Below are 24,217 nucleotides of genomic sequence, written 5' to 3' on the forward strand. Positions count from 1 at the left end.
GCTGCTCAGCAAATCAAATGCAGGAGAGTGCCAAGAGCTGCATGCGAGCTGGGTGACTCTTCTCAGGAGGACACTGGATGAGGAGATGACTGTGGAGCCAAGGAAGGGCTTGCTATCAAAAGCAGGAGACGGGGATAATTGGTCATCTGGTTGGTAACTGATTTCATTCCAAAAAGTCAGAAATTAATAATGGTTTCGGAAATGTTACAGTTTTTGCCATCTGTCTCTGAGTAAGATATGTGCATAACACAGAGACAGTATTTAAATGCTTCACAAACTTGGTTTGCCCTATGGAATCATTGCCACTTCTCATAGTTTCTTTCTCAAATAAAGAGGATGGTCTATTTGTTTTGTGTACTAAAGAAGGCAATACTTTGCTGCAATTCTTAATAAGATGTGACTGCAACTATTTGACTGTATTAGTCTGGTGAAAATATTTGCCACCCACATGCTGGCCTGCAAATATTTGATAGATTGTCACGTAGTAGCAGGTAAAATAATGGGATTTGGGAAACTGAAAGACAGGGGGTTGAAATATCAAAGGACTTTAGTTTATGTTCTTTGATGAACAACACCTTAAGGGTCATATTATAGGAAAAGAATATTGTAGCCGATGCAAAAATAATTTGCTAGATCAAAGGGAGAATTAGAGTTGTGTTGTTGGTTGACGCCCTCCAAGTATTGATCATATTAATGAATATTTGAATTTTTTATTTTTTTTATTGTAACATATCTGAATTGTATTCCCATGCAATTTATTGTGCGCATAGTAATACACTGAAATCCAACATCAAAACAACATCTAAAAATTGCTTTGTAGCAATTCTTTTCTAAAATTTATTGAGACGGACGATATGTGTTATGATCAAATCCTTCATGCACAATAATATGGAATTTAATATACTGAATATCTCTCAGCAAAATAATAAAAAATAATTAATTATAGATTTAATATCTTACTGAAAGAGCATCAAGTATTTATTTCTGATGTGACGATTTTACATATATCACTATAAAACTTGCTCATGATAAATTATACAACAGCTGAAAGAACTGAAGTATTTATAGATCTTAGATCTTTTATAGATATTTTTTGAACCAGAGAAAAGTAAATATTTTGAACAGAGGTTAAGCTTATCGTTACTATGCAACCAGTGTGTAATACTATTTGGACACATGGATGCTGAAATTATTATTCGATTGCAAATGCTTCCTATCAGACGGCTTCATATATTGAGGAACCTGTCATTTCTCCTGCATGCTTTGCTGACGTTTGCTGCATCCTTTTTATTTGATGTGCCAGTGACCTGATGTCTCAGGCCCCTGTTCTGTCAGGGGGACTGATAAAACCTAAAGCTCAACCAGAGAAAAATGCTGTCTAATGCCCTGCTCTTTCAAGCCACTCTCCAGATCGAACACTTTATCCAGTATCTGTTTTAAAAGGCAGCAGAGAGAAAGAGAGGCAGAGAGTTGTGCTTGCAGAAAGGAAGCGGCATGACTCTTCCTTTGTTGTTGTTGCCCCCCCCCCCCCCCCCCCCCCCCCCGAATTTTCTGCATGGGCAGGATTACAGTACAACTTCTGTGCATCATCACCTCAGGTTCATGCCCCTCTGAGCTTTTTCCTGGATGAGATGACAGGCTTCAGAGACGAGAGGCTGTACATGTTTTTTTTCCCCTCATCTCCTCTCTTCTTCCTTTTTAACACTCTAGTTTGACTGACATCTGCTGACTGGACAGAGAAAAAGCTTCCCTCTCCAGTCGCTCTGGACAGTTTCAGAGGAGTGATGCCTCTAAATGTTGTCACTGAATGTCAGAGATACACAAGCCAAATCTGTTGAAAGTGAGTGGTACTTTCGTAATTAACCTTTAGATTCTGTCATTCAGTAACAGGCTTGAATCAGGATGTGCGCTGTATTGTACGGCACCGTACGCATGGAGATGTTGGTGGCGCTGAGCCTGATCTGTATGGAGAAGTGTTAATTTATGCTCTCAGGATATGTGGCAGGCCTAATTGGCACTTTGATCTGACACTTGCCTTGGATGTTTTAACACTTCACTTTGCACTCCACCTCATTCATTCATTAGACAAACACCAACAGCATGGGAGTGCCGAGCGAGGACAGTGGGGGGTGAGAGCGAGCAAATGAGCTGCTCTGCTTGTGATCTTTGACCTTGGATCATGACTTCATGCAACGATCAGTGAGCAGAAAGGCCTGAGTCACACAAGAGGCTGCAGGAACCCAGCCGATATTACTGCTCTTAATGAGATTAAAGGATTAGTTCACTTTTAAAAAAACTTCTGCTGATAATTTACTCACCCCCATGTCATCCAAGATGTCCATGTCTTTCTTTCTTCAGTCGAAAAGAAATTAAGGTTTTTGATGAAAACATTTCTCCATAAAATGGACTTCATTGGGACCCAAACGGTTCAAGGTCCAAATGACAGTTTCAGTGCAGCTTCAAAGGGCTTTAAACGATACCAGATGATGAATAAGGGTGTTATCTAGCGAAACGATCGGTCATTTCAAAAAATAAATAAAAAAGTTTAAGTTTTATAAGCACAAATGCTCGCCTTGCTCTGTTCTGTGATGCACGTTCATGACGTCACGTAATACGCAATGACGTTGAAAAGGTCACGGTTGACTTAGGCGGAAGTACCGAGTCAGTGTTTACAAATGTGCGGAAGGAGGACCATATACACATATTCAAATGTCTTTGTGTCAGTTTATCGTTTAAAATGCCCATTTCATGTGCGTATCCTGGGTGTTTTAATATTAAAAAGCCTACTGACTCGGTACTTCCGCCTAAGTCAACCGTGACTCTTTCAACGTCATTGCGTATTACGTGACGTCATGAACGTGCATCACAGAACAGAGCAAGGCGAGCATTTGTGCTTATAAAACTTAAACTTTTTTATTTATTTTTGAAATGACCGATCGTTTCGCTAGATAAGACCCTTATTCATCGTCTGGTATCGTTTAAAGCCCTTTGAAGCTGCACTGAAACTGTCATTTGGACCTTGAACCGTTTGGGTCCCAATGAATTCCATTTTATGGAGAAATGTTTTCATCAAAAACCTTAATTTCTTTTCGAAACCTTGAAATTTCCTGGCATCTTCTGACAGCAACAATAAGATGAGTTGAAAGTCTGTGGAAATATGACTGCTATGCTTCCAGCCATTATACAAGACGTTTCATTTGCACCATTCACTTATGAGAAACTGTCTGTGCTCTATTGTCTCTTGTCATAATTAAGCTGTGCTGAAGTGTGTGAGCAAACCACGCAGCTGCAGTAAATCTGTACCTGAACCTCGTGTGCCATATATGTAACAGCATCCCTCTCCCCATCTCTCCCTCCTTTGGGCCATGCTGATGACTCATCGGCCAGCCTTATTAAGGACCCGGAGAGACTATGAGCACTTGTGCTCAGCCCTGGACTACGCCATGCTAATTATTTTACTGCACATGCCTCCATTACGGAATAGAGGGGGAACAGTGAACAAGGAAAATGATAGCCAGATGAGAAAAAATTAACAGATGAATTGCTTTTGAAATTCTTCAAACCCAGTTATGAATTTAAGATAAGAAGGTAAATATATAATTTTCCACTTGAAACTGAAATGTTTCAAAAGATATATATGCACGTACAGTGCATGTGGTCCTTGTGCAGAAGAGAGGATATCAGTCCTCTTTGTTCTGATGGCTTAAAAAAACATCCTTTCAAATCGTACCGTGATCCTCTGTCTTCAGAAGTATATCTCAGACACATCATGCTTAAAAATCGGTGTATTATATTACAATTGGTGTTTAACTCGCATCTCAGCTCAGCGTTCTGTTTGTTTAGTGCTTTGTTGATGTAAAAAATGTTTGAAGGTTTGTATCTATTTTCAGACAAAATCTGAATTTATCTGACATACAGTACAAGAATGTTAAAAGTGACCCACGGTTCAGTCTGCTGTGTACTGCCTGTTCTTATAATACCAGAATGCCTGGCACAAAAAGCTAAAATCATAAAATATGAAAGAAAAATAGAGTTGAAAGGAATAGTTCATCCAAAAATGAAAATTCTGTCATTGTTTATTTATTTACCCTTTCCTTCCAAACTTGTTTGCTGTTTTTCCCTATGGAACATAAAGTTTTTTTTATTTTTTTTGGAAGAGTAGCTTATTTATTATTATTATTACAACACATACAATACCAATGCTGTACTGTTGTAAATGACATCAAACCTGGCATGATACATATTTTTTAAATCTGTAAAAAGTATAGAGTTAGCATATAGAAAATATCTGTAAGACTTTCTCAAAATTTCTTTTGAGCATCATAAAAATAATAAAAAATAACAACATACAACTTTGAAACATAATGAGGGTAGGATAATAATAGCAGAATCTACTGCTGGATGGCCTGCAGGATGTGGCTCAAACCCACACTTAAGAACCAAAACTGAGGGAACCGACTAGTAGCCTACTTGAAATTCATATTATAAATTAATTTTTCTGGTTTCCAAATAATTCCTATGGCACAGCTATCAAATCACACAAAAAAGTAATAAAAGTAGATATAAAATAATCAATAGGTTTATCTTCTGTTATTTTACCTGCATGTTATGCTCTTTGCCAAAGATCTGAAATGGTTTGCGTTAGAAAGCAAAAGGCATTTCCATCAGTACTAAAGCTTTCTATAGAGTCCATGATATTTATCAAAATTTCTGCCTATCCTCATCAGGTGACCTTATCAAAAACTGAGGAGGAGAGGAAAAACGCAGAATGACAGTGAGAATGATATCGCCAACATAGCCGTTTCTTGCAGCAGGAGTTTATGGTTACCTGAGCTAGGCGAAAAAATCAGATTGGCTCGTAGAATATACCTCGGTGCTTTATGGCTGTCTGTGTGACCTCCAGTTTGTCACTAAACATGCAAGGTACTGGAGGAGCTCCCTCTGTCTATTCATCCCTCCATCCCTTCTGCTCTCCCTCTCATCATCCCTTCCAGTTTAATCTCTCAGATTTGGCAGGAGCTTAATGAGGCAGTGGGTGAGTCAGCCGCTCTGCTGCTGGAGGTGAGAATTACATTGAGAGAGAGACAGAAAGAACGAGAGGAATAGGCCGGGAGGTAGAGGAAGATCGGGAGGGATGAGAAAATAGGAGGAACACTGGAGAAATATTAAAAAAGAAAAATGTCAATGGCCAGAGAGATAGACTGATAGAAGAAGGTCCAGGATAAAAATGCCTTATAGAGCTCTATACTATTGCAATACTGCAGATACAGGCTAGACAGAGTGCCATAAGGAGAAGACAAGGACAAAGAAAAGACTATATGAAGAAACTATATAAAGAAATTTGAAAAAAGAGCAATACACCATAAAGACTTTTAAATATTTGAATAGTTTATTTTCACGCTAGAACATTTAAAAGCAGCATTCAAGTAAGAAGGTCTTCTTATTAGAGTTACAGAAATAACTAGATAAAAAAGTTTGTCGAGACAAACTTTAAGTTGGCTTGAGAAAGCCGGACCAGAAAGGTTTAAAAAGTTTTAAAAGTTTCAAAAAGTTTAAGAAGTTTAAAAAATGTAAGTTTGAAAAGTTTGAAGTTTAACGTAGTTTTAAAAGCTTAAAGTGATAGATAGATAGATAGATAGATAGATAGATAGATAGATAGATAGATAGATAGATAGATAGATAGATAGATAGATAGATAGATAGATAGATAGATAGATGAACTTCACCCTGATCGCTTCATGTCATCTCATTAAACCACTCATTAAACTATGACAGGTCCTTTACTGCAAAAAGATGGTCACTGCAACACTCTAAAGTGATGAAACTATGGCACTGTACTTTTTAAAACCATTTTCATAGGTTTCACGTTATATTGTTGACTCGGAAAATATGTAAATGCACATGCCCAGTAAACTCAGCAGTATCTCTTCTAACCTTTAACCACAAATCAGACAGAGGAGGAGATTAACTTCGGTGGATTTAAAATGGTGTGTTCTGCGGTTGAAATTAAACACTTTCTGATGTTTATTCATGTTCATTTTGTGCATTAAGTAAATATGAAAAGATGATCAGTTCACGTGTTTGAACTGAGGCAATACAGTGATCTAGCTGCACGACACATTGAAGAGCCACAAAAAGGTATTTATTGTTTGAATTTCTTTAAAAAAGACAATTTAAAAGCAGCTATTCCTGAGACATTGTTTCATATCAGCAGTAACCTGCTCTGTCTTCTCTGTCGGTGTGTTGTCAGTTTCCTCTTTGCTCTGCGATGTGTTTTTCACTGCGTGAGAACATGAGTGTAGTGTGTGAGTGTTTGTCGGTCATGGCAGCAGTAACTATTTGTGGTTAATAAAAAAATAGAGCAGCCAAAAGCCCGTGAAAGACGCAAGCTTATGTGCAAAAATAAAAGCCTAACTTTTCTTTAAGCGAAGTTGCTGCTGTTGTTCTTCTTCCGGTGACCTCAACCCATACCTTGCTCTTTCATTGGCTGTAGCTCGTCACGACACCTGACACCACGTGATGTCGAGTCGGTCCAGATATTTGGCATGCTAGATATTTGTTTGGCGTCGGCGACGAGTCAGCGAGCCTCTTTGATGCATCGTTGTGTAGTTCACACATAAAGATTGCGGAGCGCCGATCACCCGCTGATTTTCCCTCGATTACAGCCCGACCTGTCGGCGAGCTCGTTAACTTGCAAATCGGCTTAAATCGGGCTTAAAATCCTGTAGTGTGAACTAGCCTTAAATTGGCTTTCTCAAGGGATGAGAAAGGGATTGTGAGGGATTTTCTGTTTTTATTTTATTGTTTCGGGCATATTATAAGCATAGACAGCAGTATACTGGAACTGTTATTATATAATATACATTATAATTACGCTGATATCACTTAATATAAAGATCTAATATAAACATGCGATTTCTTTCCCAGCTATTTACATTCACAAACATAACCGTCTGTGTTTGTAACTCGTGTGTAGTTGACAGTTTAAGCACAATAAGACATGAAAGAGAAAATAGTTTAGAACTCCCATGCCATGTGACAGCTGATTTCTGCGTGTGTGCTTCGGATGTCTGCCCTCAGAAAACTGTATATCAGAAGATTAAACTGATATGGCTTTAAAACGCCTGATTTCAGAGCAATAGACATGATAATCAAAATCAAATAGATGTTTTAGGCAGAGTATCTGAGATACGAGCTGTAAAGGCACAGCCCTATTCTGGAAAAGGGGATGGGGAGCAGGAGCTCATTTGCTTTTAAAGATGCATGCACAAAAACTGTGTATTTGCTTCCACTCAAAAAAGAATTTTCAAAATGATATAATGAATGAAATGAAACTTCACAGGCACATTCTGGGGACACCTGAGGCTGTATTACATATTGTACAAAGCATAATATGTGCCCTTTAAGGTTTGTGGCTCCATATGCTTGATTTCTATTGGCTGGTCTCCATATGACTATGAATTTTGGGTCGCCGAGCATCATACACCACTAGATTTTCATTGCAGACCCTTTGATCAAACGACTGAAGTAGACAAGCACAGACTCTGCCCGACTGCAAAGTGTGGCTAAAATCTGGTAACATAATCCAGCCTTAATATTGCTATTGAATTCTTTCAGCCTTGAAATAACTTCTATATTCAATAAGAGAGACATTGCATCAGTTCTTCCTATTAAGATGTTCAAGTCTATGGTGCATACTTTAAAAATGGGAGACTGAAGTGTGACAGGAGGTAAAAAAAAAAATTGTAAAAATGTACAATAATTTTAATGTGAATAAATACATCCAGCATGAATTTCTCAGGGAAGTTTTTTTACGCATTTGTCTGTGTGTGAGGGAGAGAAATACAGCGTGTGGGTGAGAGAAAGAGAGAGAATGCGTGTGTGTGTGTTCTCATTACATTTTGTTATGGCATGGTGAGCATCGTGAGAACAAGGTGAGGTATGTGGTTCGTGCCCTGACACATGCGCGCCTGTAAACATTAGTGTGAGGTATTGATGTAGAGCTGAGAGAAAGTGGGAGGCGTAGGCCTGTGTTGGTCCACGATGTCCTCGACTGTTCGTCTTTCTAACTATGGAAGAGCTATCGCTGGCTAAGGAATGTTTCGATATGCATCGCCCCCGAAGTCACTAGCTATGACACCTTTTTCCATGACTGTGTTTGGGCAATGATCTGGCAGCTCAGTGGTGTGCAAACACTTTGATTCATGTGCTAACTTTCTCCAGTTTCTTTTTTAAGTAATAAAATGTCTCTCATCCAATTTGTGGCTATTTTTAGTTAAAGAAGGGAATGCGGATAATGCTAGTTGAGTTACTTTAGGTTAAATCATCAACCTGACGTAATGGTTCGTTTGCAGACAGAAGAATGCTCTCAGCAGGGACAGGAGCTTTTTGTTGAGTTTGGAAAGAATGGTGGGGATCTCCACAGGCTGCTTGGCTTGTTTCTAAAGAGATAGGCCAAATAAGTAACTGGGCTTACAGGCAGACTGACCTTGTTGGAAGGTGGAGAACTGAACACATTGAAATGATGTGCAATGAACCAGTGCAGTCTCATAAGGGAAACTTCGTTTAACTTTTCCAATGTCACAAACATGATGAAAAAGGTCACGTATGTGACATTGGAAACACTCCTTTGTAACACTGTCTTTGAATAATGCAAAACAATACATTTTTCATTATATTGATATTATAATACTCAAATATAATATTATCATTAATAATATTTTTTTTTAATCTATAATTATAACACTAATCACTCTACACCCTGCTGGTAGATGTTGTAACTGCGCTGCAAAAAGCATCTTTATTGGCAGCTAATTACACATTTTGATTTTTAAGTTTAAGAAGTATACCCACTCTTTTCTACATTTCATATATATTTTTATGGATCTATATTTCATAAAATATATTTTATGTTTCTTTGTTTTTAATTATTTTATTATCATTAAATATCTACATCACCAAGCAATTTGTTTTTGTTCTCTGTGTCCAAACGATTCAGTGCGTGAGTGAGCCATCTGAATGATTCAGACTGAGTCAACTAATTGCTTTAGAAAAATTTATTAAAAAGAGTGATTCATCATCAATTTGTCATTTATTCCATGACTCTCAAATCTCATTCATAAATGTAGATTCAAACTTGGTGTGTTGTGTCACAAAACAAGCAAGAGCCGATGGCATTTGACATGAACGGCATCAAACCTGCCGCAGCACATCTCGAGGTAACATGTTTTGAATAAATAAGCATGAACTGCAAATGAGATTTTCATTGCAATTCTTCACACATTTACATTTTACATTCATATTTATTAATTTAGCAGATGCTTTTATACAAGGCGATTTACTAATGAGTAGAATAGGACTGCTGAAGAATAGGAAAATTCACAGAAGATAGAAAAGTGTATGCTTTTGTAACGATGTGAGGGTAGGTACTGTAAATGACACAATCTTCATTTTAACTGTAAAAGTTTGGGTAAATCTGTGCAGTCATCCAAAATGATAGAGGAGATGTTTCCATACTGTGTTCAATGATTGTAACCCCACACTTCACATATAATGTGCTATGCAAGATTTTTATTGGGTTGCTATTGATCAATTAACCATTTTTGAGAAGTCTGGCTTTGAAGACAGCTGCTACATTTCTACAAGCAAACACAGTTGCCGAAATAATCACCAGAGGGCATATTATTGTTCACCAAGATAAGATCAGAAGTTGGCAGCACATCTGAGACTTCGACTGAACTCTGCATCGGCACCGACTCCCATTTGCTATGGCAGCTGAAACAAACTGTCACACAGTCGTGCTCTCTTCGGATGAAAAAGTCTCATTGCAGCCCACTAGGGCAGCCCAGCTTCACGCTAGCATAGCAGAGACCGCAGGTAATTACAAGACAGGAGCAGGCCACCATCCTTGAGGGGTCATTCAAGTGCACTCCAAACTCACAGCAGCTGCCGCCTTTTATTGTCCAATCTGGATGGCCTCCGCTTCTCTCCTCAGCACTGCTTCTTCCCTCATACACGCATCTCTCCATCGAGACCCTCCTGCTACTGATTCAAAGACTGAAGGCCTTTGAAGGATATGACGTCAAATCAGGGCATCAGACATCATCCTCTGGATTTTATATATTTTTTTGCATCCACATCAAACGGGAGACTATTCATACGCGTGCTTCAGCCTTGCCTCTGCGCCAGGAGCGAGCCAAATGAGCTTCAGTAGATCAATGAGATGCTGTTAGGCTATATGTCAGTAAAACAAACTTTCCTGTCCTGTCAGCCGTTGTGCTCACGGCGCATGCTCTGATAACATATAAATAAGCATCATAAATATATCATAAATAAGCGCACAAGAAACTATGAGCATAGGACGTAGTTCTGTTAAGTCATGAAATTACCAAAAAGGCGATTAAAGCTGCAAACTGTGGATGCATGTATGCATTACATTTCAGAACGTCTCTCAAATGCATACTAAAATATAGGCTATCGTGCAATTCCAAATCACAATAAGGTGCAAGCTGATATGTATTTTAATTTGTAATATAATGCACAAGTAAATGTGAGCACAGTGCACTTATACTAGAAAATATGCGCTATTTTTACATTAATTTTAAAAGCACAAACGAAAATTAAACCATTTAAATGCATAAAACAACTAATTTTACATTCTGGCATTTATGTGCTGTTGTCTTCCGGCCTTTTTCACAGTCTTATCACTAACTGCATGTCTCATCCATGAGTATGTAATGTTATAGAACAAGTTTGGGGGGTGGGGGGTATTGGGGTTTGAGAACCAGAACCAAACTGACAGAGCAAAGCTATAGTGAGCCCCTTTATTAAAATACCTGGAGGTGAAGAATAATACAAAAATTGTCATATTCACTCAGTATTACTTGATATAATAATTCACATATATTTCGTTTACAATTATGTAGAAATTAATTGTATTCAGCTGTGTTTTAGGTCACTAAAATAGTCTAGTAATTTATAAAAATATAAAAAACTTTATAAAAATATTTTTTTCATTGAACTAAAATCACTGGTTTAAAATGACACTACTTAACATCAAAGTATTAGTATTTCAAAATGCAATTCACACATTACATCTGAATTGAATGTTTATTCATTTCATTACAATGATCTAACTGTCAATTGATACAACTGCTCAAAATGCTTGGCAATTGTAGCATTACTCTTGAAGCATAGTTTTTATGGAAAATGATGAACAATATTAAATGTTTACATTATGAAAGCAACTGAGGACTGAGTATGTTCAGGTATGATTAGTTTCAAGATGCCTGTTGTTGGGAGAATGATGCCTGGATTTGCCAGAAGATATTTTTCCAAGATGTTTAACTAATGAAAACATCCATTATGATGTGGATGAGAACCTGCATGTGACCAAACCCACAAGACAGGGTTAAAAAAAACATTGAAGAGCAGTGAAGAACTGTGACTTTTCTAATCTATTTTTTTTTTTTTTTTTTTTTGGTAACAATTTATTTTAAGGTGTCCATAATACAGAGTAATTCCCTAGTTAAGTACTTAGTAGTAGCCGTTGCACTTACACGAAATTATATGTACTTACCATGTAACTAAGTTATGGAACAGACTGTACTTACAGTTTGTAATTATGTACACGTAATAGGCAGCTACTGTTACACATATGTAACAGACAGAGTCTGTTACAGAGTTACTTATGTAACCAAAAGATTGTTACATATGTATTGCAGACTTTATACAGCATAATTATACCTGTAAGTACACAGACATAAGCTACTTAAAATAAAGTGTCTCAAGATTGTACTTAAGTGTACTTCATGTGTATCTATACTGTACACCTTATCCAGCTGCACCTTAGTTTGATGTAACCCACCAGTACACAGCTTAAATACATGTAATACATTTCTAATTGCATTACAATTACAGAATATTACACAGGCATAAGCTACTTAAAATGAAGTGTATCAAGATTGTACTTAAGTATACAAGTAGCTGTGTAACAGACTCGGCCTGTTACATATGTGTAACAATAGCTGCCTATTACATCTACATTATAACAAACTGTAATTACATGCTGTTCCATAACTTAGTTACATAGTAAGTAGATATTATTTAATGTAAATACAACGGCTACTACTAAGTACTTAATTAGTTAATTACTCTGTATTATGACACCTTAAAATAAAGTGTTACCAAAGTTTTTTTTTAACCTGTTGTGAGTTGATTATTTCATCAATAATTTTCAAATGTTGAATGATTCCAGTGTCTATACTTTTCTCTCTAGTCTATTACAATGATGCATGAATGTGTAGAACCATAATGAAAGCTGCATCATGTGTTTTGAACAACTGTATTTAATGATTGTATTAACAACTAAACAGTGAAATTATGGGTATCGTGTGTGGGTGATCTAAAGTAATGTTCCTATGATATTTCATAATAAATGAGTATTTTGAACCAATGCTTCTGCAAATGCAAGGCTTCTTTAAAGATATGAACGCTATATGCAAAGTTTTGAACATTGGATGGCCTGTGTTACAATTAATAATTATTTTGTGTTTAGAGTTTTGAAAATTTACATGAAGGTTCTGTTATTAGTGCAAAAATGATTGTAAAAAACTGTAACAAAATAATTTAAAATGTGAATAGAAGATCTGCATGGAAACAAATAACAAACAATGCATCATGACTCATTGCCCCAGTCCCTCATCTGAGTGAGGGTTGTATATTCAGCATTCAAGTTCATATATGCACTCAAGAATCTGAAGTACCCTCACTGTGTCCCAGAATATTAAGGCACGTATAAGATGGCTTATATAGGCACTCTATAAAAATGAAGGATTCCAAATATATTCTATAGAGGCTTTTGTTTTAGGCTGTGTGTGTGTGTGTGTGTGTGTCACAGAATGTAATTTTAAGAGTGTAGGCGAGAATGTACTTGTGTAGACTTCTAAAATGTGGTTTGTAAATAAAGATAACATCTATTTGAAAATTTGCTTTGATGTTTTCGGAGATGCAGGCTCCAGGGTGACAGTGGTCATTCAGTGCCCATGAACAGGCCGAGAGCAGCCTCACCTCATCCAGATCTTCTGGAATTTGCCGCTGGCTCTGATGTCTCTATGGTGGTTAAACATGAGATAAAATTGTTTTGGGTAAATTTATTGGGCAGTCTTTGGTCTCAATCTATTATTTGTTCCAGAGTTTTTTGCTGAGGACATAATCTCTTTACATTATGTTTTATGTAACTTTAATTCTGTATATCAGAGCACTTCCTTTGTACTTTTGACTGAATTGCGTAACAATTTTTATGATGGCTGTTGTTTTTATTGAATATTATTATTTTATATGAATAATTGTAGTATTTAATAGTAGTATTTAGTACTGGGTGTTCATGATGGTGATTATAGTTACATTGTTCCTCCATTAGATGGTAAAAAATGAATGTTTTTATAAGTCAGTAGTAGAGACTTTTATATTGAAAGAAACTGAAACATTGTTGTAAACAAGGAAGTTATTTTTACTTTCAACATGCAACAACTCATAAGATTCAGCCATCAAATGCACTGAGCAGCAGCGTTGTCATCAGAAATTAGAGGTGTAACGATTACTATTTTCTTGGCCGATTCAGATTATTTTGTAAGTGTAACCTGCCGGTGCCGATTTTTGCCAATTCCGATTTTCTTTTCTAAAAACTATATTTGACAGCATATACAAAGAAAAATCTATACTTTTTTAATGTAAAAAATGTATTTACATAATAAAAAATTATTAAACATTACCCCCCAATTTGAACAAAGTTACCGATGTTCTCTCACTTAAAACAACTTTAAGAATAAAGTGCTCTGTGACTAGAAAAGAGGAAAAATGATTAACTGAAAATGAGTTGCTGTATTTAACAAAATATATGTCATTTCCCTCTATGTTTCTTAAAATGTAACTTTTTCACGAACCTTATTAAATATGTCATCTTTCACATCAAATTCTTACATTGTTTCAATTAATTCACTTAGAAAAATAAGAAACTCTAGAGCTGTTACCAATCAAATGAAATCAGTATCTGTCACGAACAGGCTAGGAGACACGGAGGAGTAAAGTCAATACAAGGTTTATTGGAATTGGTGCAAGGGTGAATGCTGAGTGGAGGAGCAGGGACAGGATCCAGGAAGGGAAGTCGGCGGTGCGCACTGCCGTGGGGAGGACCAGGACAAGGAAGTTCCAGGAGCGGTGGAGAACAGGAGCGGTGGAGACTTGGAACGGGGGTGATCAGGAGGTCTGCAGGTAAGTAACACAAGGTTAGTAGTCAGGCTAGGTTCGGGCAGTGAACGGTAGACCGGACGAGGAAGGAGTGCTGGCGGTGCTGTTCATTAGTAGGTGACAGGTGCGGGGAATCAGTATGCAGGTGATTGAGATCTGGTTAACGAAGGTGCAGGTGACTGTGATTCTCTGACAGTATCAACAAACTCCATTTTTCCACTGCAGGAAACACAGAAGCTACATCTGAAGTGGCATTATATGTATTTACACAGAATGTTTGATGAAGCTGAGGTGCCATAAATGCATTTACACTGCAAGATTTCAAATGCATAAAAAAATTTCATAAGATTAATGTTTTAAATATTATTTTAGACATACAAATAAGAAATGCTAGGAAAAATCCAAAGATAGTTTTAAATATGAAACCAAACCAGTAGGTGGTGGCAAATGACTGTTTGAATGAGTGAGTCATCAACTTTCACTTCATTCAACAGGTTTGTTTAAATGGCTGATTCATTCAGAAACAAGGCAAGTGACAAAAAGGATTCGTTCAAAAATGTGGATTTATTCAGTAAGGAAACATCGCTGTGTTGCTCGGAGACACAAAGTTCTGCTGTGGCTTTGATTGGAACTATTTTCATCAATCACTCACTCAGGCTCTGTGAGCCTCATCTGGCACAACATAAATACATTATCAGTCGCCATAAGTGTGACGGCCAAACAGACCGGCTCGGAATCGGCAGGTCCCTGGAAGGTCGATCGGTGCATCTCTGTCAGAAATAACCGATGAAAGGATAGTATGACAAAGATTTTGTTTTCCTCGACGGACATTCAAACTAATTTTTTATTGTGAATATGAGATAGAGCTGAAGAATGAATGCTGTATCAGATGCAGGTAATCACATTCGCTCTATCCATCTATTATAATACTCGACTCTGCATAATACAGTGAGTTGTAACACAGTAGCCTAATACAATAAGTTTTCAATGATGCAACTCAACGTTCCTTCGTTGCAACAGTAGTTCTTAGGTAATGTTTTTGAACTAACAACGGAGGCTTGAGTTCAGCTGTTAAACTGTCAATCTGAAATTTGAAAATGTGAAATTTGAAACACACAAAAGAGGATTTTTAAAGACACTCTGTTGTTGTTTCTTGTGTATTTTACACACATTTCGTGCTGTCAAACTGATGTATAAACACAATATCACCCTCGAAGTTGTGAGATATGGCTGTATATCGGCACGCTGTGATTACCTAGGGTTGAAACACAGCCATGCCAATATACAGCCATATCGAATGCCTACAAGTGTGATTTTGTTCATATATATATATATATATATATATATATATATATATATAAACACATATTATATTATGGTCTGTTATGGCATGTTTTATCTCCCACTTATTTCCATCAGAGGGCATACATCAATAAAGTCTGACAGATCACACTATAGCCACACGCACAGATTGTGATCTGTGTTGAGTGGAGCTGTTTTCATTTTATGCAAAAGACAAGAGTAATTTGTTTTATTTTATATAAAAAGTGAACTATTGAGTAAGAAAGCAAATTATTATGAAACCAACGCAATTGCAATATCAAGCACTTTATCCAAAATTTTCAAACACTACAATAAAATTCAAGCATTTTCAAGGATTTCAAGCACCCGTACGAATCCTGTGTGATTACAAAGAGTTATTGGTGTACCACGAACAATAAGATGTATCCTCAGAGAACAGCATTAAAAAAATAACACGTCAGTAACATCCAAAGTTGTGCCTCAGCCACAGATGGTAATAGAAATGACCAGATTTTTCTGTATGTGCTTTTGTCTATTTTTGCGATTTATTAGAAGCCAGTGCACCATCAGTATTGATTTCGAAACTGATATTTTAGGGTAAAAAGAAGGAAAACGTATGTACAGTTGCTTTAAGTGTTTTTATTCCAATCTTCCCTGTCTCTTCTATTTATAATTTTTTTATTGCTTCCAGCTATTGAGTTACTGTAGTAATTTTATTTTGTCAAATTGATCAAAAATGATACAGCATGTCCAAGCTAAAAACTACAACATATTTCTCAGTGCTTGTCTGGATATGTCTTAGTCATTCACTAAGTGTTAACAAATCTTTGTTTCATATATAGCGTATAAAAAACTGTGTTACTTGCCAGGCTCTGGGAATATATTTGAATATCCCAAATGACTGGAAATGTTCTGTGTGGGTGCATGTTCTTTAGTGGGTGAGAGCCAGGACCACCCCTACTGCATGCGCTGTTGCAAACAAGCCCAAATATGACTCACTACACTGTCTCAGGTAGCCTGCCATTCCTCTGAGAGGAAAGCCCAACCTTCTAGCAGGACCGTGAAATGACATCATTACAATAAAGATGTTTGTTAGAAATAATACGATCTGATTACTATTATGGTCACTTTACAAGGTGTGTGATTCCTTGTTTATATAATCCATAAAGGGGCATGAAAAAGTAGGTAGGTGTGGCTAATTTTTTGCAATGAAGAGGCATCATGTTCCCAACAGGTTGTTCTCTATAATATCAACCTTTTATAAATAACCCTGCCCAGTAACTTGGTTATGAAAAGAAAATCTTGTGTTTTTCACTAATGTAAAATGTATCCCAATAGCTGCCTTCTGTAATTATGTAACGATTAAAAATATACTAATACAATGGCATTACGATGACAAGTATTGTAGAGTTATACGTAATACATTTTTTTAAAATTCACTGAGCATCAAAACAACTAATTCTGTAAAAACCAACTACTGTACTGAATTCTGAAATAAATGCTGAGAGATTTTCATTCTTGGTCAATATGATGAGTTTATTATAATGTAAATATAAAAGCTGTGCAATATTCGGATATATTAGAATGGAAGGCAAGCATACAGTAGCTGGCACCTGACAAATGTGATATATATGAATCTTTTTCTTTTTAGTGAATCAGTTGAATGAATGATTAAATGACTGACTTATTATAGAGGGCCACTTGTTTAATTCCTGAATGATTCAGCTTTTTAACAAATTGGTTGGTGAAAGGTTCAGTAACTCATGTGTAAACACGCCCCTAAATTAATCTGTGTTTTTGAACGAATAAATTGAATGAATGATTCATTCACTCACTCACTCACTCACTCACTCACTCACTCACTCACTCATTCACTCACTCATGTATCCTGCTGAAGTGATAAAAAAGGTGAAAAGTCCAATAAAATAAATGATTGATGACTGTTTTTATTTACAGTACATCTGTAGTGGTTCAGGTAGGCCCACACAGGTAGGTCTGTGTCTGTGTCTGAGAGAGGACTTAATTAGTTTCAGGATAAGAGCCCAAGGCTGATCTCTTTAACTATGGTAATGCCTAAAGGAACATTAATCATCACATGAGCTCCCTCTCTTTCTGTGCTCCATTCTCTCCCCTTCAAGCTCCATTAAACATAAGATTGACAGATGAGGCAGAGAGAAGGTAGGCTAATGAAAGCACTCTTAGGCTGATGCTGGTTACAGAGGGACAAATGAGGATTTTATGAGAGCCTCTTTAGCACATAGTCGTCCTACACCACACACAACAGAAGCTCCTTGCCTTGAGGGCAGTGAAACAGACATGGGACATACTGTTTAGACAGGAACACTACATCAACACAGACATCTTTACCAGTACATTAATATGTATATACATATACAATCAGATGATTCAGTCTAGTAAAGATGGTCTGAATATGTGGTAGTGTTTTAAAAATTCCTGCAGGAGGAATGCAATATTCATATATTAGGCTTAAAAATGATTGACTGAGAGATGTTTTATCCTCATATATATGTGCAATCATAAAATAACAGGATGATCTGAGCTGCCTGGTGAATTTGGAATGTGATTGTGCAGTGATGTTTGTCTTTAGTGTTTCACTGTTTGGTAATATCGTTATAATATCTCTACAAATGGATACGTATTCAAGATACATTGCTTTGTACAAGACAGGCTAATCATCCATTACAGCTCCATAAAGGTAAAAATAGCATAGTGCTGATGGTGAACAGGAAAAAGCAGATAGGTTATGTTTTCTACTGTAGTCTATAGATTAGTTCTGACTGTGTTTGGGAAGTCAGTACCAGATACCAGTATTTGGGCATGGAAAGAGAAATATCTGAATAGTTTTGCACCAGCCTAGGGAAAGAGGGAGAGTTAGGATACACAGACACAACTGATCAATATGAGACTTATTTTGTGCTGTGAGGTTGAACTAGCCTATACAAACCCCTTGCTTTTTTTACCAACTCCCAAGCTGTTGGATGTGTGGCCTAAAGTATAAATAGTCAGAAGTTTAGAGAGGTAGGGTTCTGTCTGAATAAATAGAAAAGTTGTCTTTGTAGAGCTTAAGGACTGAGTCATGATGACTCCAAATTAAGATATCAAAGCCTGAGATTTTCTCTGTGGTCACAGATCAAAACACGGAAAAAGGCAATGTGTCATATCAGCAGCCTGTTGCCCTGTGGCTCTTGACTGGTTAATAACTGATGATAAGCGGGTTGATCCTTGTCAGTACATGGATGGGAGACCACTGTGGAAAAAATCTTCAAATAATGCAATCTCAGGACTACAAATCAAACAGAAATAAATTCAGAAAAATAGCATTTCTACTAAGTTGATTTGAACAAGAATGAATGAATCAGTGCAGGACCATGTTAAAATATATCACCCATTTAATTGCAGAATTGGCATTGATTACCAGAGGATGAACTGGGACAATTCTACTAAAAAGACTTGGTTTTCCTAATCAACACATATGCTTCCAATCATTTAACTGAAGAAGTAACCAGACAGACACACAACAGCTACAAAGCAGAACTAAAAAAATACTCTACTAAAAGCTACCAGTAAAAAAAATAAAAGAAAAATGTTTTGGACAGTCTGTCGCAGCAGAAGCAGGAAAAATACATTGTCTGAACAGTACATTACTACTTCTATCCTCAGGAAGCCACTGTTTGTCTTTATGGACTTTCAGAAATACACATGGAAGCAACCTGTTTTGGCTGATAGCCGCTATAATAAACTGTACATGGAGCATTTCAGCAGCAATGGTACAATCAAATCTATCACATCTAGAATTCCAAGGACTTTGTTGACAAAGTCTGGGACTCAAGAATGGAAACAGATGAGACAGATGGTGCTCTACAATGTCACATCACTGCTTATATGCATTCCAGCAAAAGAGGCAGCGAAAACCGTGAAAAACAGCCGTGACAAGACAGCACCCTGGGAAACATTGTATCCTGTAACTCAGGCCAAACTCTTCGGCTATGTTTAAACACTACAAGATAGTTTCTGCAGACAGATATGTAGGTTTGAAATTGGGTTACTAATGTCTTTGCATTGCCCTCTGTAGGATCCTAATGAAAGAAGTGGAATGGAACAACCTAAATACCTGGGGAATAAAACACTGCCATCAGTCCATAATGGGGCTCAACACAGAAGGCCAAACTCCAGTGGGCAAGACTAAGCCATATTCTTACAAGGACAAGAATCACTTATTTATGGTCAGTATTGTAAAGATAATGGATGGGGTTTTGGACTGAGAGGACAGATGAAATGAGGCATTCGACCCTCAAATTGCAAGGGAGTTAATGGCACTGTTCGCCATGTACAAAGTCCCATCTTTACCTCTAAAGTGATGTATAGTAGTGTACATCGGATCGGAAAACCTATTTCAACAACGGTTTTCTTGTCAGAGCAGCATGTAAATAAATAGAAAATTCCCACTATTATACCAATAATGAAAATACAACCTCAACCCCTCAATTGTTTATAAAAGACCAACAAACAAGATTCAAATATTTTACACTGTTATGACGCAGTGTGGCAAAACATGGCATATAATATTCCATTTTAATAGTAATCTGTTACATTAGTACAGAAACTGTCATAACCTGCATTCATTTCACAGTACAATTATGAATATTTTGAATTACTGGTAAAATTATCTTTCAATGCATCTTTATACTATATAAGTACCTATTGAGTAAGTAGTACAAACCATTTAGAGCTGCTAGTCATCATCTGAGTAAATAGCAGTTATTTAGTATAGTTTGCTATAAATAAATAATAATAAAAACTTTACTATACATATTATGGATAGAAAGATTGACCTATTTGCATCATAACAATGCAATGCATAGATTCAAAAAAGTGTGCATAGGATACAAGTTATTTATATGTAATTATTAGTAGGTGCACTATACTTTTATTATTTAGAAAGTGACCAATACTTTGTGACAAATATTTTATATGTATATTGATTTCTCCTCTCTAAGCTGTTTCTCAAGCTTGTTCTCTTTTCACTGCTGCTACGTGAATATGGCATATCACAACATTATGGAGACCGAGGCATTAGAAGTCAGAAAGCGCTTAAGTTAATTTATGATTTGTTGTCTGTCTGAGCCAAAGAAACAAAAGCGAACTATCTGTACCATATTAATAGTATCATAACCCCCCCCCCCCCCCCCCCCCTCCCATTTGCATCGTATTGCATTGAATCGCATTGTGTTGGATCAATTGGATCGCATGCACTGCACTGTAAGAGGGGTGAATCATTTTGCATTGCATCGGTAGCTACTTCATATGTATCTTTAATATATTGTATCCTTGGCTATGCATCGAGATGTGTATCGCATCAGCATCAGTTATGGTACTATCCCTAGTACATATACATTCAATATATATTCACTATAATCTCTCTGTGTGTTTTTCTGTTCATATAGTGCACATACAAACCGGCTTAGGTTGAAAATTCGTCTCACAGCCTTCAAAACATCAGCCATCATCCCTGTGTCCGACTTTGACTTCCAGTGTCCTCTTTTAGAGAAGGGCATGAAGGATGATTGACAGCTGCTGAAAAGCTGCGTCTAGGGAAACGTTGCTCACTTTTACATTTGGATCTTGGCAGACATTCCAGAAGGCGGATATAATAATGCAGAGAGAAATAAATTCTGTCAATCAGAAAATGGTCCGCATTAGGTCTGAATTCAATCATGGGTGAGGCCTCTTGTCGTCTGGTTCCCTCCCATTCCACATTAATTAGAGTCTAACGGTAATTCTGTGGCCTGAGTGGCCTCACAAACCAAATTATTACAATTTCACCATTGCTCTGGTGCCGACGCTGCTGTATTATTGGCTTTATCATTGGCTCTTTGATGCTGAGCTGTTTTAAAGTACTCTGACAGAACTGGGATTTCATTTAGAGCCTCCAAAGTGTTCCTAGAATGGAATCAGCTTGAGTGCCTTTGGCCTTGCTGCCATAGCTACCAGATGTTGCTAGGAAGTGATGCATGATAGGAAGTGATGCATGATGTATGATGCATGACATGTCTTAGGCTGCAGGTGACATCATGCAAATCGCCCTCTTGACCTCATCTGCGTGAGACCTTGACATTTTACTTAAATTGTGGCATGACAAGGAAACATCTGTTTAGCAATCAAAACCATGTGATTCTATTAGAATATCAGATGTGCTATACAAGGATCCCAGACAGAGCTTTGAAAGACTCAAAGTATCAGAAAATGGTCTTGTGTCTCAGTGAATAATCGGTGTAAGCGATCTCAGAGCAGGTCGATATGGTTCTGATCTTATCGCGGGATTTCTCCTAGCTCTGTAGTTTGTATTGTCCTCTGCTAATTGTTTTATGTAAAGGTTTGCTTATCTCTGAGTGCCGCAAAACGATTTTGTCTCTCTTTTACGCACACACATATATACGCATGAACGTACATGGGTCATTTACACTTGCCAGTTAACAAGCATAATTTCATTGTTTAGGCTCAGGGGCTATCTTTGCCTTTAATTTGATCCAATCAATATCTCTCCAAGTGGCTTAGTCTTATCTTGTTAATGCAGTAATGAGGCTAACATGGGTTAAGATTCTCAGACAATACAGGCCAGTTTGTTGATTGGTTGGGGTGGGGTGTGTGGGTTTCGTCTAATATCTATTGATTATGTGTCTCTAATGTTAGTCCTACAGATAGCTCTGTACACTCGTAATGGGCGAAAACGTCAGCATGGACGTTCATTTCCTGACAGCACAAAGACAAACATACACAAACACAATATTGCAATGACAAGTACACATAATGTGCTCTCAAATTCACATATACATTCCTACATGCACGCACATTCAAATGAATGCACTCACATTTACCCAAGCACACCCACACTAACTCACTAAGGTAACAGTCTTTAACTCTTAGTCTTCAGTGCCAACTAGTGGTAGGCTGTGAGATTGCAGTTCAGCCTGAGGTCGAAGATGGATTGAAACCTTTGCTCAGAAAAAGCCAAATTATACCCCTCCAAAGCCAAATTATACCCCTAATTTAAACTCTTACACAGACCTGTAGATATCAACTGAATTGAAGCAAAACTTATTTATCAGCCTTTGAAATGATGAGGAGCACTTCAAATGTCAGGTTCTGACAGGATTCACTGTATTTGTGTGGACCTTTGCGCACACACAGAGATGTCCACAATATGGCTAAACAAGAGAAACAATTCCTGTTTGACAGGAATGAAACTGCAATTCGTTGCAATTTACACCCTCATTTGTCACGGTGTAGCTCTGAGCATGAAAAAATTAAGCAAATATGTACTGAATAATTACACCCTGAATAAATGACACTGTTAATATGGACCTTCTTAGGGGGAGAGTACTGCTTCCATAATTAATTGCAACAGTGAGCACAGAGACAGCTGGTGACAGCAGCTTGGCCAGGCTTACAATGCTTTAGTCAGTGTTGTGCTGTTTGTTCATTGTGTTTGCTTGTTTGTCATAAGTGTACTTGTTTTTCTATTTCTGCAAGAAGCGTGGAAAGGTTTCCATTCAGAGGTTGAATCACTGCCTTAATGCAAACTAAATTTGCAGTATGTCTTGTAACAGGTTGAATCATCCTTACTTTAACTGACATTAGCTCATTAGCCTGATCTCCAATACGGAGCTTTAGGCTAGACCGTTTATACAACGGGCTTATATGTGTGAGTATGTATGAGTAAGAGAGGAGAAAATAAATAGTATGTAAAATGAGACACGTCAAAGTCACTCAAACAAATCTTATTTGGTTCTAGCTAGCAACAGCACGCATAAAATGTGGTACAGTCATCCTCAACCTCTACTCTTCATCTAAATCCCAACATAACAGAATATTAAAAACTAACAGGGTTCTCCCTTTTTTATTTTGCCCAGACACATAAAATAACACTTAGTTTCAGTTTCAGTAAATGTAGGTTGGTCATACGTCCTCTTTTTCCTGAAATGTCCTGGCTGGGATTTATGAGTTGTCTAAAATGTTTTCCTATCTTTTTTACTTGCTTAAGGTAACGATTGAAAAGTAGTTTGACGAATATTATCCAGGGACTGGATTTCCACTGTGAAGAACCTTTTGTGCAATGGAAAGGCTACATGCATATTAAAGGTTCTTCATGGAACCATCAATGCCATTAAAGAACCTTTATTTTTAAGAGTGTATGTGGACTGTAGAGAGCACATCAATAGGAAAACAAAGCCTAAACATGAATATGGGCATCCTAGTTAATGCCAACAAAAACGGACAACTTAAATGGATTAAGTAAACCTCTGTTTTACAAATGTATTTGGGTTGCATAGAGTTAAATTGAGTTATGACAATGTATTCAAGAACTGTGAACTTGCATTAGCTCATTTTAATATTTAATGTAAATTACATCATCTCGTCTTGAGAAGGTGATTTAATATTTTGTTTTGCACAGTCTGTTAAATCTGTGAGTTTAGAGTGACACTTGTTCTCTTGGGGGGTATGACATCCTGTTTACCAGATGTTTACTGAATCTTACTGTTACGATCAAGGATGTGCTGTTAGCAAATCAGCCAATGAGTCATGAATGCACCATCAGTGATAAAAACATTGCCATATTTATCATTGTGAAATTAATCATTGGCTAACC

This window comes from Barbus barbus (assembly GCF_936440315.1).
Source record: "Barbus barbus genome assembly, chromosome: 2".
NCBI lineage: Eukaryota > Metazoa > Chordata > Actinopteri > Cypriniformes > Cyprinidae > Barbus > Barbus barbus.